Below are 14,468 nucleotides of genomic sequence, written 5' to 3' on the forward strand. Positions count from 1 at the left end.
TGTGCCACTAGTAGCACAAAACAGATGAGCAAAAATCATGCATTTCACCCTTCCATAGTTTGGACAAACAGGTAGTCCTGCCCCAAACTAGCAACATTGGTTGAGGCAGAATTTGATGTGTCGACGCTAGGTGGGTGTGAAGAAAAAAAGTTGTTTTTTAACCAGTCACCTGATGTCATGTGACTAATGATGTCATGACAACATGGATTCATACTTTTAGGAGCCCTGCAAATTCTGTATTTATTGGAAACTGGTAAAACATCTGCTCTGTCTATAGATAATTTTTTATATAATTTACGTCATATTTTGATTTACTGGGTAAATTATATCAACATTAAATATATATAATTTATATATATAAATTATGTACATATATATATTTTTTATATAATTTACATGTTACATTTTGATTTAACGTGTAAATTATATTAACATTATGTATATAATTTTTAAAAATATATACTTAATTTATATATAGAGGTTGCAGCCTTTAGCCTCCTTGTTAGAACATCCGACTCCCATGCCGGAGACCCTGGTTCAAAGCCCGCGCAGAGCGGGGCGAGTAGGACCTGGATAGAGGGGTTACATTGGTGCCATGACCCGGATGGGAGTGAGGTTTAGGGGGGGTGAGTGTAACAGAGGCCAGCTAGTAGTCGCTGTGCGAGTAAGCCTCACTCCTCTGATCTCAAGAGATGCTCTAGCGACTAACGCTAGGGGTTGCAGCCTTTAGCCTCCTCGTTAGAGCGTCCGACTCCCACGCCAGAGACCCAGGTTTGAGGCCCGCACATCACGGGGCGAGTAGGACCTGGGTAGAGGGGTTACATATATATATATATATGTACATATCTGTGTGTATATTAATTGTGAATTATTAAAAGAATACATATTTTTTATATTTTTAAAAAATATTTTTATATGTAATTTATACGTTATATTAAAAAAAAATATATATATATATATATATATATATTTACTTATTTATTTACTTATTTATTACATATAGTTGTTTCTGGGAATAGGAGGAAATAATTTTACCTGAATATAGTATACCTTGGCATTGTTAGCACAAAAACTTGTGTCATCGGCTGCAGGTCTCTGGTGTGTAGAAGAGCATGTCTGTGTTTTTGTGTTTTGCGTCACGGTGGGACCACTTAACAATGAACACAGAGTGGCAGTGGAATCCAGTCACGATTTCTGTTGCGCTTTAGGGGTGTGGAGGCTTCCACTTTCATTGCTCACCCACTCATTCTGGCAGCCGTAGCAGCGGGGAGACGTGAGATAACAGGTTACTGACAGAAAATGCAATCTCACCTCATTTCACTCTCTCATTTACCCTCACTCTCTTCTTTCTCTCTCACTTTCTCTTTCTTGTCTCTGGTCTGGGAGTGATCAGCTGTAACTAAATATGGACCCAGGGAGTCTGTCACACAGCAGAGTGGTAGAGAAATGCACAAACACACACATGTATAAGATACACAACTAAACCCATTCAAGCTATGCAACAGATATGTTGCAGACATTGAAAATCTTCATGTAATATTTCATGTAAGTCAATTTGTGATATTGACCATGTGAACTCTTTTGTGGGGATGGAGGTCAGATGTTTGATTTTCTTGTCTGTTGAAGCACAAGGTCTTTGGATCATTCTACGATTATGCTGGAGAGCATTATGTCAGTCTGGAAACAATTTTAGTGGAATAAAAATAATACTTTTATTAATTATATAATTAATAAATAAATATTATTATAATATTATAACAATATAAAAAGTATGATACCATACTAGGATAGTTTCGTGAATTGGCATGAACTCTCACATTGTCTCTGTACAGTAGGTTATTCTCACTATTTAGCACTGAAATTAGAAGACTTTTCATTCGTGGTCTCATATTCTCTCAAGGCATGTACAAAAACATACATCGGTGACTCTCTTGCACTCTTTATCTTCTGCCACTGCCTTGTGCTCGGTGTTTTCCATAAACACGGGGTACGTCTCTCACACGCTCTCAATTAGAGCAGTGCTATATTAAAACAGCCTCTTAAATAGATAAAAAAAAAAACCTTCTGTCTCTTAGCTCTGTTTTGCTTTTTTTCTTGATACCGTTATCTGTGTCCTACATACCTCCCTCTTATCTGTGCTGTAGGTTGTTCACTTCATATTTCAGTTGTCTAGGTTTAGAATGAGAGGATGGAAATCAAAACACTTGACCCTCAGGCTTTGGAGTATTTTACATATAGACTGTACACACACACACAGAGTCTTATACAGAGACACTTGGCAGCAAGTGCGGACAGATCAGCGGGCAGTGTGACAAGGGGGCAGCTTTTGAGCGGACACTTCCACAGTTTCTGTTGGCAAGACAGACCTAAGCCACATAAATAGGGTAGCTGTGCTATTTTTAGCGCCCATAAAACTGCCTTTTTAGCATTTCCAAGGCCGCAATGAATTAAAGCGTTGATTTAAGACAGAGAGACTGGGATGATTTGTGGAAAATGATGTTACAGGTGTGAGGGTGCTTCATGGTTCAATGTCATCTAGAATGATATTGGCAGCTAGCAGCTGTAGTCCTTCTCCCAAAGACTGAGAGGATGCCAACAGATGCAATTGTACAGACTTCCTCATTAGCCTCTGCAAATGGTTTCCATTGTGATTTATACCAGTGGCCAGGGCAGAAATCTCCAAGTGAGTGGACTTTGCTAAAATGTTATGGATTTTATGATAATTCTTTTCCTTAGCCTATATGAGACAATTTTTGTGATGGCAATTTTACAAAGGCACAATTATTAACTGTACAATAACTATATCTGCACTATTAAGTTGTGCATTTACTTTAATACATTACTACTCAAAAGTTTGGAGTCGATTTAAAGGGGTCCTTGAATATGATTTCACTTTTTTAACTTTAGTTAGTGTGTAATGTTGCTGTTTGAGCATAAACAACATCTACAAAGTTACAACGCTCAAAGTTCAATGCAAAGGGAGATATTTTCTTATACAGCAATCACTTTTTAAGGACTACAACAAATGGCTGGTAGGGACTACGATGAGCTTCTTCCCTTGTAACTTCTTCCTGAGTCTCTCCATCAGTGTTTGACTCCGGTTTGAACAATGTAAGGCTGAACACCATTACTGACAATTGTCATTTTGGCTGTGTGAGATTCTCCAGTTTTGTTGTTGTTGAGCAACCAAAGCGCGAGCTGTTAAAGCGCCGCCCACTCCTGGAAAGCGGGTCGGGAGCAGCAGCTCATTTGCATTTAAAGGGACACACAAAAACGGTGTGTTTTTGCTCACACCCAAATGTGACAAGCTATAATAAATTTGACAAGCTATAATAAATTATCTCTGGGGTATTTTGAGCTGAAACATCACAGACACATTCTGGGGACACCAGAGACTTATATTACATCTTGTGAAAAGGGGCATTATAGGTCACCTTTAAAAAAAATAAGAAGCCTCAAATGCTCACCGAGGCGGTAATAATTTGATTATAATATACAGTAAAGAAACAGTAATATTATGAAACAGTATTACAATTTAAAATATTGTTTTCTATGTTATATTTTAAAATGTAATTTATTCCTGGTCCTTACAGCTGATTTTTTTTCAGCGTCAGTCATCAGTGTCACATGATCCTTCAGAAATCATTCTAATATGCTGATTTAGTGATTAAGAAACATGAAATTAGTTTGTGCTGCTTAATATTTTTTGTGGAATTGTTTTCAGGATTCTTTGATGAATATGGTTAAAAAAAAGCAGAATTTGAAATACAAATATTTGTCAAATAATCTATGACTTTATACTCTCACTTTTATTGATTAATTGCTTACTTGCTGAATAAAAGTATTAATTTCTTTCAAAAAAGTAAAATAAATAAATAATCATTGTGACCCTAAGCTTTTGAGCGGTTGTTTTTCATTATTATTGAGCGTTTTTTTTGTTATCATTATTAGATGATAAAATATCAAACCAAGAGGCATCTGCAAACAGATGTAACCAATTTTTGATGTACTTTTTGATGTAACTAATTGGTTCCAATGTGATTTTTAGTGGATGCATAGATGCAGTTCCCTTAAAATATATTTTCTTCTTTTCCATAGCACTTGTAGATTTGAGCTAAAGATTGGGAAAGAACAGAATAAATAAGTTTAAATTAAATAACAGAAGAAGGTTATTGTGACACATACAAAGAGAAAAAGGGATTCACAGTGGGATACCAGCCATGAGATGAAACATAGGCAGAGTTTTTTGTGCTTTGTTCAGGGGAAAGCACTTTTGTGCTTGGGTGGGCAAAAATCATTTTTTTGTGAAGTCGCATTTGAAGAGCCTTATATTATCTATGTCACAAAACGTGTTTTCAAAGGCTTTTTTTTTTTTTTTTTTTAATTCACAGAGGCAGCATAAACCATGAATCACAGTTGTGGGAAAATGAAATAGATTGAAAGTTGATTGCTGAATTTCATGCACAGTTGACAGAAAAGACAATATGGATAGCAAGATTTAAGGCGTGTTTTATGATAGCAATCAGATATTATTTCATTTAATGTCTTTTATTCAGGAGCTTAAACAATGATGCAGTAGTTTTAAGACTGGCAAGTAAGGACAGAACAAATGTCTGTACAAGAAAGAGGTTGGTTTCTGGAAGAGTTAGGCAAAGAGTATAGAAAATATCATTATCTTAATATAAAAACAATAGAAGTCAATGAAAAGTTTCCATCATGATAAACAGTGTGAGAAAGAACAAAGAAATATTGTAGCCTATCCACCTTATTCCTGATGAGCCTACTGCATTTTGAATTATGGGTGGCACTTCCGGTTTGGGGAACTTTTTCGCCGTTTTTAAGACACAATTAAGGTTTAAAAAAATCACAAGCGGGTTATAACTGGTGTGTTTTATGTCATAGATCAAAACGTGAAAATATTTAGAGGCTTTGTTAACCACAGACCTTATTTCAGGCAATTAAGCAAAAACCCATTCAAAAAACCCATAGACTTTAGGGCGATGGAACCGGAAGTCCTAAAATGCTAACTCACTTCCAGGTTTTGCATACAAAAACACGTCATCTCTGAGGGACTCTATTCCTGATGAGCCTACTGTTTTGAATTATGGGTGGCACTTCCGGTTTGGGGAACTTCCATTCAAAAGAATGAAACGAATCATTTCAAATCATAAGGTTGCCCTACAAATAAAGCTTATCCATCAGTTTGACTGAATGAGCTGTCAATTTTCCTTCATGTTTTATTTTCAGACATCATGAGAATAACATAACGCTTGGTATTTTAACATGACATGTTATAACAAGAATATCTTTTCAGTCGCTACATTCTTTTCCTCATGATAATTTTCTTTTTTCCCTTTGCATTCCGCTGTAATAGTATGAAAAAGGACAACATATACTGCACATTTGTGGTCTGTTCTCCCGATATAATTTACAATATATCCCATTAATAATTCACTGGAATGCACAAAGAATCTCTCGTTTTTCTCCTCAAATCCTCACGTCTCTTTCCAGGTTTGTTTTCACAGGTAAATACAATTTGTCAAAATGACGGAAATCACTTTGAAATAGTATAACGCAATGCTGAAGTTAATGAACATTTTTGATTAAGGCTACATAATACAGATATATATCACTATAGTTATATTTTAACCCGTCCGTTATTGGTGTGGAAAGAATCGCGCTTTTTGGGTTGTTCATGGTCTGTTGAAAGTACCTTGTTGATGCTTTTACACTTTTAAATGTCCTTTTAATGTTCAATGGTTGAAGGGTGAGTAGAATAATGTCATCTCATTGTACCCAGTTTTTAAAAAATTATTGCATTTATAGAGCCTTTCACTGATTGTTTAGAGCTTAACGGAAGTTACACATAATTCGTGCAAAGCGTCATTGGGCGTAGAAATAAGGTGGATATTTATGCTGCATTCACATGCTCTCGGAATTATCGAAACTTGAATGCGATAAGCTCGTATTCACGACTTCAGAAGTGAGAATTATCCAATTTCCTATAGCACGTGAAGGCAGCATTAGTCCATGTGAGAGGATGGACGGATCAATAGATGAACATCACCTAAGGAAATTATGAAATGGAAAGTAAAGGAATGAAATATGAAGCAATCGAGAGGAGGAGTGAAACAGGAGACAGATTAAGACCAATGAAAACACAGCAAGACAGCCGAGTGTCCTCTTAAACATTAAGCTAGTGTTTGTTTTTCTTTGGTTATTTCCAATTTCCCTTCTTTTGAATTCTAACTTAGCCTTCATCTTGCCCTCCCTCCCTCCTTTCTTTTTCCTTTGGTCCCCCTTTCCAACTCTCTTCTCTTATCTTCTTTTTTTATCTTGCATCAATCTGGCTGATTGCCATACGTTGCAGACTTGTTCCAGACAGAGGCGTCCCTCAGGACCCAGTTTCTCCAATATGCGTGTGTGTATATTGATTGCTTTCTGGTGTGGTTGGGAAATCGTAATTCCTGACGTGTTCCTTATTGTTACTGAACTTTCAAATACACCTCAGCAGTTTTCATGCAACTAAGTCTCTGCATTAAATTCATTACTCTACATAATTACTTGGCTGGATCCGAATAGTGCGCAAATGCATTACATCAATTTAAGCATCCGTGTCGTAAACCAGCTCACTGTCTGGTTTTTAGGTACAATTTATTGAGCCTGGGATCTTGTCAAACCACAGTGTTCTCCCAGCCTGAGACTGCACCTCCTGCATCTCAATTATGCATTTGTGCCATCCTGTCTTCCTCTATGAGATCTCAGTGGTGTGTGTTTGTGAGAAAGAAAGCAGAACTGTTTGACAGTGTGATCCTAGGGATGATTTGGATGTTGATTTGGTTTTTCTGAGTCTGAGAACTGGATTGACCAAATGACCATCATAATCAGAGGTTCAGTTGTAAAGGACATTCTGTCATTGTTTACTCAGTTTCATATTTTTCTTTCTTCTTCTGCAGAAAACAAAAGATTTTTTTTCTTCTTCATATAATTAGGCCTGTCACGATTAATGTTAATTGTCTGGTTGTTGTTATTTGATCTAGTCCCAATTATTTTAGATATCCGCAATAATTGTGCAGTTTAAATTTCACTCACATTTTGCTCTCTAATTATGGAAAATTTTGGTGCTTAAAAAATGTCATTAAATCCTTTTCTGGTGTGGAAGGGAGAAACAGGAGAGTCATAATCTGGCAGGGAGTAAAGAATAACAAATATATAAAGAAACTGTTATAAAAATCACAAAAATAGTCAGAGGTATTCCTTCATACAAATTGAAGGTTTGTGGGTTTATATTATATTATATTATATTAAATTATCTAATGGGCTTATTTTATTATAATTTTTATCATTATATTATATACAATTCCAAGTAAAAATAATATGTTAGGCTTACATTGTAAGTGACATGAACAAAACAGAATTAAATCGTCAATCAGAATTATTTGTATGACAATTAATTGTCAGCACAAAATTAATTATTATGACAGGCCTACATACAATGAAAGTCATTGTGGTCCAATGTTGTTTTGGACCCCATTGAATAGACAAAACCTACAGAGGCCCTAAAGGGACATGGTGAAGGAAAAAAATATGAGATGGGAAGAAAAGTTATTTCTCAATCCTTTTGTGTTCTCTCACAAATGTTTTGTGTTCCCCTGAGAAACTTTGTGTTTCCTCACAAGTTTTGCGAGCGAACACAAAAACATTGAAATATATATTTTTTCTATCTCATATTTTTTCCATCACCATGTCACTTTACGTGCTCCGTAAAAACCAGTTCAGAAATACTCTTCAAAATATATTCTTATCTTGTGTAGTTCATCTGGTGTAGTTCATGAAAGTGGACTCAATTGTGATAACAGATCAAACTCTAACTATGTCTGTGTCTTTCTGTGTATCTCTTGTTATTCATGTCTGTAGGGCAGAACTCACCTTATTTTATCTCTCTGTCCTCTCTGTCATTTCTCTGAGCCATTTAGATGCTAATGCAGCCAGTGAGCCCATTCCATCTGCTGCTGGCCCAAAGGTCACAGCAGGGTCAACTAAAATCTGCTCTGGGGGGCTGGACAGTCTGACCCTTATTCACACCCATTCAGACTTCCTTTTCTCCCTGACTAATAACAAATATGACACAATACACACATGATTATGTTTTACGGGGTGTGTAAAACAGGCTGCTGAAGGTAAATATGAGTTATTTACAGAGCATATAGACGTTTATTTTCACTCAGTATACCTTTTATTTCAAATGCTTCCACATCACTCTGAAATGTATTGCTTATTTTCAGGTGTCAAATACACTGCAGATATATGCTAGCAAATAATACTAGGCAGTATGTGTAGTAGAGGATGTTAAAGCCAAAAAAAACCTGGCTATTGTACAGTTCTTACCAAAAAAAAAGTGCACTATCATTAAGCAAGTCAAACAAAGAGAGTTTCATTCAGAAAAAGTGCTGGAAGACGCTCACAGCAATCTTCTCAATGGATATTATGCCATAAATCATTTCTTTATGACAGTGCTTTATTTCCCTCTCAGAGATTGATCCATTGCTTCATATTTTGTTGTCACGATTTATCTAGATCCTTGCAGATATGTTGACGTTTCACATACAAGACAAGACACACATTAGATGCTTTTATTTGATTTTATGCTTTAACTTCAAAACCATAAGTAATTCAAAGATATTTACTGGATATATTGCAGTACTATTAGCGAACAAGAACAAGCTATCACGACTTTCTATAAAGTTAGAGTTACTGCCCTCTGCTGGACAAAATATTCAACTGCACTGTAACCTATGAACGATTTCTTAGATTGCAAGACGGCAATGATGTGTATCTCATCGTTTTTGTGGTAATTTTTCATGTTCACCTGAGGCATTTTGCTATCTTTAAAGTAACAGATTAGATGGACATTAAAAAAGTAACCAAACAAAGATGTTATGAAAGAAAAAAATACATCTTTTTTTTTTTTTTTTTTTTTTCATAAAATTTACAGTGAAGACATTTACACCCCCCCCCATCTGCCCCATCTATATTCATCATGGTTTTCACAAAAATATTAAGCAGTACAACTGTTTTCAACAATGATAATGAATGTTTCTTGAGATCATGTGACACTGAAGACGAGTAATGGCTGCTGAAAATTCAGCTTTGCCATCACAGGAATAAATTACATTTTAGAAAGATATTAAAATAGAAAGCAGTTATTTTGTATTGTAACAATATTTCTCAATATTACTGTTTTTTTTGTTTGTTTGTTTATATTGATCGACCCCAAAGTCGAACGGTTGTATATAATTTTATATTTATGTATATTATTCCATCATAATCTTGTGTGTAGACCCTATATAAAATGTGTAGAATATATATGTAGTGTTTGAATTTAGTGACTAGCATAATTATCTAAACAATACTTTTTGCTTTTTCACTTGCTTCTAAAATATACACCATGGGTGTTGTGAAATTAACATCAGCCTTTCTGTAATTTTACCCTCATTGTATTTGTCTCGTTTAAGTTATAATTTAAATTGGCATCGTTAATGACTGTTGACAAGACAAAACAATGTTTAAGGCCAGTTTCAAAGCATTAAGCTAGATATTTCCTGAGTAAATTATTAAAAAAACCCAACAAACTTACCTCCCATGAGCTGTACAGTAGGTGGAGCTGTGAAACCTAGTTACATTTTTTGCCTGCTCTTCCAATATCAAACACATGGTGGCACTGCAGGACAGTGCTGTTAGATTTCTGCAGCCCCACCTACTGTTTTGTCACCCTGTAATCACCCACAGCTGAGGGGATCTCCCATCTTGATGCACATACTCAAGCACTCGCTCCTCTTCGTCTCTCGCCCACTCTCTTGCTCTAAGCCTCGACACATAACATCGTGATGATCATTACAGCAGCAGTGTTACAACTCATTTTGACAGGCTCTGTCTATCAGTTTGATTGAATGGATTTAATCAGTATGATTGCCATGTGCTGTGCCTGAATTCTCTCTGATCACTGTGCAGTTGCAGTGAAAGCAGTAAAAGGCTGAGAAAACCTGATCCACCATTAGAAAGGACTTCACTAACATTTTATGTCACTCATGCTGTGAATAAGCTGCTCACCCTCATGTCGTTCCAAACCTGTATGACTTATTTCCTTCCGTGGAACACAAAAGGAGACAATTAGCATGATATCTGAGGTGCTGTTTTACATTAAATGAAAGTGGATAGTGCTGTCTAGCTCCAAAAAAGTCCAAAAGAAAAGCATCATAAATGTAGTTTTAAGACATGTACACTAAATTCAAAGTCCTCTTTAAAGGGATAGTTCACCCAAAAATGAAAATTGTGTCATCATTTACTCATGTTCTCCCAAACCTGTATGAGTTTCTTTCTTCTGTTGAACACAAAAGAAGATATTGTTGTGCTTTAGTCTTTCCTTTAACAGGTTCCGAGGAGGCGTGAAGAGAAGCACACAACAAAGCGAATCCGTTTCAGGAACTTTACTCATTAAACCACAGCTTTACAACAGCGGGGGTTTATGCTCTTGCCCAGCGCTGATGGGTTTATATACAACCATCCTCACCGAAGCCTGCGAGCATACTGACGCTAAACATAAACAAACAGTGAACTAAACCCCGCGTGATGACGTAGCCACATCTGATTGGCTAATACAGAACTTATTATGAATACATGAAATAACAGTAACACAAACAACTTATTTTAATTAACTAACACTATAACACCACCCCCCTTTTTTTTTTTTTTAGCTCTGCAGAGTCCCTTCTGCACCACTGAAGGTGAACAGTTAACTTTTCTTTTCCACTATTTTATTTTTTATTTATTTTTATTATATTTTTTTTTTCAGTCCATATAACGACTTGGGGCTCGAACAAGTCGCCCTCTTTTTGTCTTCGTCCCCTCATTTCCACAGGGACTAGGATCAGAGTTAGAGTCCGTTACAAGAAGGGTCGGAGGTTCTTCCGACACAGTGTTGTCAGAGGATGTAGGGTTTGGCACTTCTGCCTCTATGGCTACAGGTACCTGAGCAGTTATTGGAACCCGGGAGACTTCCTCTGTGCAGGTGTATTTGCGTCGCAGACGCTGCATCCAGGCAGGTATGTGATCACTTAGATAGGGTTGCAAGCGATCATGATGCAGTACTTTTTCACTTCGTCTGTCCCTGACTCGGTAGAGCACTGGTCCGAGGCATGCTGTGACGACGAATGGCCCTTGCCATGGGGCTTGGAGTTTTGGACTGTAGCCCTTTTTCCTGCTACTGACTCTCATTAACACAAGATCACCTACTTGATAGGACTTCTCTCTGGCTCGTAAGTCATAGACCTTCTTCTGGCGCGTCTGAGCAGAGTGTAAGTTCTGGCGCGCCACTTGATGAGCCTGCTGCAAGTTAGCTTGCAGTTCCTGGACAAACTCAGATGTACCTTTAGCTCCCCTGGTAACCTCAGCCGTCCTTAACCAGATGTCATGTGGCTGGAAAACTTCTCGCCCCAACATCAGCTGATTTGGTGTGAAACCTGTTGCTGAATGCACAGTGCTCCTGTATGCTGCAGTGAGTAAGGGAAGATGTTCATCCCAATTACGCTGACTTTGGTCCACGTAGCACCGTATCATCTGCAAGAGCGTTCTATTGAATCTTTCCACTTACCCGTTCGAAGCTGGATGATATGGTGTGGTCCGGGTCTTGGTTACTTGTAACAGGCGGCAAACCTCTGTGAACAGCGAACTCTCAAAGTTCCGTCCTTGGTCAGTGTGAATCTCAAGGGGAGCACCAAAGCGTGAGATGAAGTCAAACACCAACCTCTTTGCTGTTGTCTCAGCTCCTTGTTCAGGGACAGGGAACGCCTCTACCCAGCGTGTAAACTGGTCGATTATAACGAGGATGTACCTGTTGCCTGACTTGGATTCTGGGAATGGTCCTAGGACATCAAGGTGGAGTCGATCCATAGGCGCACCAGCCTGGTAGTTCTGGAGTTTGGCCCTTCCCATTGGACTGGTTGTCTTACAGGAACTACACTGTGGGCACTTCTTGACGAAAAGGCGTACATCGCTCCCCATATTGTACCAGTGGTAACGCCTGCGGAGGCGCATAAGCGTCTTTTCCTCCCCTACATGACCTGCTTGAGCTGGATTGTGACAGGCTTGGAGAACCTCATTCTTTAGGGAAACCGGAACAAGTAAGCGAAAAGATGACATACCTCCAGTGACATCATCCCAACGGTAATAGAGGACCCCATCTCGCATCTCCACCTGAGACCAACACAGCCAGTACTTGCGAACCGCTGGGCTCTGCATCATGACCTCTTCCTTAGCAGGCAAGAAACCATCAGACATCCATTTATGGAGAACAGAAAGGTCTGGGTCAGCTAATTGTTCTTCCCTGAGACTTTCGAGGCTCAACGGTTGCAGCCAGTTTGACGAAGGACCTGGGTTGTTATCACCTGCTTCATTAACAAGACTGGGAGTGTTAGTGCAACTAACCACATTCTGACAGTCAAGAGAGTGTGTGCGTCTTACTGCCAAGGGGATAACATCATCAACATCTTCCTCGAATCTGGCCCATTGATGGTGGAGCTTTCGACAAAAGGGACAGCCCTTGCATGGCAAGCTATCTAGCTCTCTTCCTGCTTGATAACAGTCACATGGTTCCTCATCCAGAGTCCTTCGGGACAGTGCGTCAGCGTTGGCATGGTGTGTCCCCGGCCTATGCTCGATGACAAAGTTGTACTGGCTGAGTTCTTCAAGCCACCTAGCAAGTTGGCCTTCTGGTCGCTTAAACCTGTATAGCCACGTTAGACTGCTGTGATCCGTCCTTAAAATGAAGTTAAACCCCAGCAAATAGTGGCGAAACTGTCTTGTGAATCTGACAACTGCTAGGAGTTCTTTACGTGTGACACAGTACCTCTGGTGTGCTGGTGTGAGGAGACAGCTGGCAAATGAGATAACTTTCTCTTCCCCCCATTGTAACTGTGAGAGTACTGCTCCAATACTCTGGTTGGACGCATCGGTGTCCAGGACAAACTGTCCTAATGTAACTGGGAACACCAAGATGGGTGCAGTTGTGAGGCTCCTTTTAAGATTTTCGAATGCCTTTTTCTGCTCCTCTTCCCAGAAGAAAGGAGTCCCTTTCTTGAGTAGCATTGTCAAGGGTGAAGTGATTTCAGCAAACTTGGCAACAAACCTCCTATAATAATTGCACAGCCCCAGGAAAGATTGGAGTTCCTGGACACTGGTTGGGGTCTTCCACTCCCTAACGTCATTAATGAGGGCTGGATTAGTCTTAATTCCTTCGCCGCTCACAACGTGACCAAGAAACAGGACTTCATCCCTTAGCAGCTGGCATTTCGAGGGCTTAAGCTTCAGTCCATATTCCTGCAACCTCTGAAAAACCTCTGCGAGCCGTTCTATACACTGTTCCACATCTTCACCAAAGATGATTATGTCATCCAGGTATATCAGCAAAGTGTCCCACTGCAACCCTCGTAGAACCAACTCCATGGCCCTCTGGAAGGTGCTGGGTGCGTTACACAGACCAAAAGGCATCCTGGTGTACTCATATAGTCCATACCTCGTCACAAAAGCAGTCTTGGATCTGTCTTTTTTATTCATTTCAATCTGCCAATATCCTGACTGAAGGTCGAGTGTCGAGAATGTCTTTGCACCACCCAGCACATCCAGGCATTCCTCTATTTTTGGTAGGGGATATGCGTCTTTAATGGTAAGATCATTAAGCTGGCGATAATCTACGCACCAGCGGACCCCCCCGTCCTTTTTCCTTACAAGGACAATAGGGGATGCCCATTCTGAACTTGAGGGGACAACAATACCTGAATCAAGCATTTTTTTGAGATGTGTTTCCTCCTCATTCCAGAACCCTAAAGGGGTACGTCGTACTGGCTGTCGAACAGGCTTACACAATCCAGTGTCTATGCTGTGCTGCAGAGCAGAGAACTTCCCAAGATCATCATCAGTTGCTGCAAAAACTGCTTGATGTTCACTTAGCAGAGCCACTAACATCTCTTGTTGCTGTTCAGTGAGTGTTTCGCTTGCAGAAGTGAACAATTGTCTAAGGTGCTCTGGAAGGTCAAGAGCATTTGGTGACGACACCCTTCTTATGTTGTGCTCATCTGGAGACTCACCTTCAGGGTCTTGTAGCACTGAGTCCCCACCTTTTTCATGTAACTGAGTGTCAACTGGAACTGAGTAGGCTCTCTTTCCCTCCTCTTGAGCATCAGGATATGCTTCGATGAGCACACCCAAACAGACTCCCCGTGATAAGGGTCTACTCGAAGCTGTAACATTGCATAGCCTGACAGGGATCCTCTGTTCCATGTTAATCATTATACTGCCTGAAGACACTCCATCAGCCAGGCTAACAGGCTCTAGAACAGCAGGGAGTTCTGGTTTCGGGTCATCTACCACACCCCAAACTAGACATTCACACTCTGGTGGCACAGTGACATCAC

At 39.2% G+C, this 14,468-nt stretch overlaps 1 protein-coding gene across 16 annotated transcripts in view; it reads left to right on the forward strand.

The window, feature by feature from the left end:
• The window catches only part of cacna1ab (calcium channel, voltage-dependent, P/Q type, alpha 1A subunit, b), a 148,039-nt gene that overhangs the window by 5,641 nt on the left and 127,930 nt on the right, over positions 1-14,468 (forward strand). The window lies entirely within an intron of this gene.

The sequence above is a fragment of the Ctenopharyngodon idella genome, chromosome 11, assembly GCF_019924925.1.
Source record: "Ctenopharyngodon idella isolate HZGC_01 chromosome 11, HZGC01, whole genome shotgun sequence".
NCBI lineage: Eukaryota > Metazoa > Chordata > Actinopteri > Cypriniformes > Xenocyprididae > Ctenopharyngodon > Ctenopharyngodon idella.